At 44.1% G+C, this 3,357-nt stretch overlaps 1 pseudogene; it reads right to left on the reverse strand.

Annotated features, from left to right (window-relative positions):
• Window positions 1-2,844: 2,844 nt before the first annotated feature.
• On the reverse strand, window positions 2,845-2,962 carry LOC126472353 (5S ribosomal RNA; annotated as a pseudogene).
• Between the last annotated feature and the right edge of the window lie 395 nt (window positions 2,963-3,357).

The raw sequence follows: 3,357 nt of genomic DNA on the forward strand, positions 1-3,357 counted from the left end.
AGCTCATCGAGAGGCTTCACGACGATCATTCTTCCGATGCGCCGTCACGGACGGAACAGTGAAGGCAGGATTAGTTAGTGGCACCAGAAGTACTTTACGTCACACACCGTCAGGTGGTTTGTGAATTATTTATGTAGATGTAGACTTGCCAAGAGTAATATGGTGCCCACGGTATACCACGATACGAATGCCAATCATCATCGAATTCCTGTCATGTCTCACTATTGGGAAATCAACTCGACTCGAAGTTCGAGATGGTGAAACAAGAGCCGCGCGGGATTAGCCGAGCGGTCTAAAGAGCTACAGTCATGGATTGTGGGGCTAGTCCCGGCGGAGGTTCGAGTCCTCCTTCGGGGTCCGCAGCTCGTGGTCGTGCGGTAGCGTTCTTGCTTCCCACGCCCGGGTTCCCGGGTTCGATTCCCGGCGGGGTCAGGGATTTTCTCTGGCTCGTGATGACTGGGTGTTGTGTGCTGTCCTTAGGTTAGTTAGGTTTCAGTAGTTCTAAGTTCTAGGGGACTGATGACCAGCGATGTTAAGTCCCATAGTGCTCAGAGCCATTTGAACCATTTGAACCTCCATCGGGCATGGGTGTATGTGTTTGTCATTCGGATAATTTAGGTTAAGTAGTGTGTAAGCCTAGGGACTGATGATCTTAGCAGTCAAGTCCCGTAAGATTTCACACACCTTTGGATTTTTTTTGGTGAAACAAGAATCATCGGACCTAATGCTCCGTAGTCCAGATTTTGTGACTTTGGCACCACGTTTTCCTGTTACTGGTATTTAGATCTCTGATGAGTGGATGGAATTCCAGATCGCTCTGGATTTTCTTGCTTAAGGAGCACCCTTCAAGTTGTTTTTGTTCTGACATGTTTCACTTATGCGACATTTATTTCTGCAGCGACTTCAGCCTTTGTCGACGTCTTCAGTGACCGTCTGTCACGACAACTCAAAACACACTTTTGTCCGTTTTGTAGCTTAGTCCATTATGTTTTTCCGATTTCCCTTTATGCAGTACACATCTTTCATACGGTGCCTCTCGAAGCATCAAACACTTCAGCTTCCTTGGTTGGGGAAGCATCATACGAGCACCAATGACATACCCACGTTCGAATTCACTTAGCTTCGACATGCTGCACTCACAACTACATAAAACACTGTTCTGACCATGACAGATACTTGCAATGTATTGAGAACGTTGCTGTTCGTGGTCAAATACGACAGCGCAACATGCAGGCTGACTAGCATCTGCATTATTGTTGAAGCAGCCAGTCATCGTTGTATTTTTATATTCTTGTCCGTCTACTGTATGTTGAGTTTGACCTGCGACGTTATTCTCATGTCTCTTGCTGCTTGTGCCGAGCCCACTAATCGGTGCATTTATTGTAAATAGTCTACAGTCTATTTATTTTAAAAGGACGTTCCTCATGCGGTTTTACTGTATATCATTTATACATGATGTAAATTCAGCGAGTTTCTCAAAACGGTATAGAGAATATTGATTCACTATAGCTGTTAAGTCAGTATAATACACGTTGCACGTAGTTAATTGTTAGAAAATTTGAGAGGTACGACAGAATGGAAAGTGTGAGGGAGTGAACTGGTGTAAACATTGGACAGTCAGGAGGAGGCAGTTTAACATGGTCGTCAGAAAATATTAATTTAATTTTTCCATGCCTTAAATTAATTGTGCGTTTTCCCACTTACGCAGTACGTATGAAGATGGCAGCTTATTTAGTTTACGCACTTCCATTCGCTTTGGTCTGCAATTTTGTTACACAGCTTCTTTAGGTAGCGGAAGGTATAGTACATAAACTAACATTCATGGTGTGTTGAAGCTGATACTGAATCATAAAAATGTACCGTTTCATTAGACTATGAGTAATACAGAATGTGCCAACAATTTTACTGGACCTACGAGGAATTAAAACCCTTTAATAAACACAGAATGGAATAAATAAATTTACTTTATGAATGTGCAGTTTAGTTCATAGCGAGGTTTCATCTAATGATACACTCAGCTTGCAACCACACTTGATCACCAGCAGACAGGAAATTTCTCTTATATACACGCAACTCTTTGTAGAAACGACGTATCCATAATATTTCTTCCGTATTTTTACAAATTAAAAAGAAAAATTAACAGAAATCTGAGTATCTTGTGAGGTATAGCAATCGGCTGAAAACTTTTTAAATTGAGTCGTTACCAGTATTTTCCCGTCTCAGGTATGTTATCTAATGTACAACCACCTCAGAACTTCACGTTATTGGTAGAACAAACAAAGCTGAGTCAAGTAGCACTGCCCCACTCATGAGAAAATTGTCGCCAGTCACCTTACACTGGCTAATCCCCGCTTAGAGAATATCTCGCACACCGAGCGACAGAAGCGGTCGCCAGAGAGTATTTCACAAACATGTATGGCTTCCACTTCCATCTCTCGGGATGCGCGAAACACGTTGGTTCACTGTAGTTGTTGAGATACCTCCAGATTGCTGGCTGCAGACAAAAATTTATAAGTAATAACTGTCAGACTGTTAGCGTCCGAGGTAAAACTCTGGGGAAAAAGTGTGGCTTCTTACGTGCTTCGGAGGTGCTGATTAGCAATAAATGCGTTGCGAGGATACTTCACCAGAATGCATAAAAAGCACTCTGTCATCAGGCCACATGTGGCCCACCGGGACCATCCGACCGTCGTGTCATCCTCAGATGAGGATGCGGATAGGAGGGGCGTGTGGTCGGCACACCACTCTCCCGGCCGTTATGATGGTTTTCTTTGACCGGAGCCGTTACTGTTCGGTTGAGTAGCTCCTCAATTGGCATCACGAGGCTGAGTGCACCCTGAAAAATAGCAACAGCGCACGGCGTCTCGGATGGTCACCCATCCAAGTGCCGGCCACGCCCGAAAGCGCTTAACTTCGGTGATCTGACGGGATCCGGTGGATCCACTGCGGCAAGGCCGTTGCCCAAACCAGAATGCATGCAATAGCCCAAATTACCCATGGTCTATTTCTTCAAGACATATGTTGTCCTGATTAGAGATAATATTCTCATGTTTTCTGGTACTCGCAGGTGTTTTCACAGTGTGCTTCATATTTACTTGATATCGTAACGCCCGTTGAAGTATCTTAATAGTGAAGTTGCACTGAATCCTTTATGTCGTTATTTATTCTACAATGTGTTTTAATAGGAAACGTGGAAGGCGTGAAAACGGTCACCTGTCGTCTTGCACTAGCTAATCCTTACGTGGCGATTACCGCGTACACCGAGGGAAAGAAGTGAGGACCAAACATAACTTTCCAAACATGTATGGCCTCCACTTCAATCCCTCGGGATGCGCGAATGCAGAGGTTCATAATAGT

The sequence above is a fragment of the Schistocerca serialis genome, chromosome 3 (genome assembly GCF_023864345.2).
Source record: "Schistocerca serialis cubense isolate TAMUIC-IGC-003099 chromosome 3, iqSchSeri2.2, whole genome shotgun sequence".
In the NCBI taxonomy this organism is placed as follows: Eukaryota; Metazoa; Arthropoda; class Insecta; order Orthoptera; family Acrididae; genus Schistocerca; species Schistocerca serialis.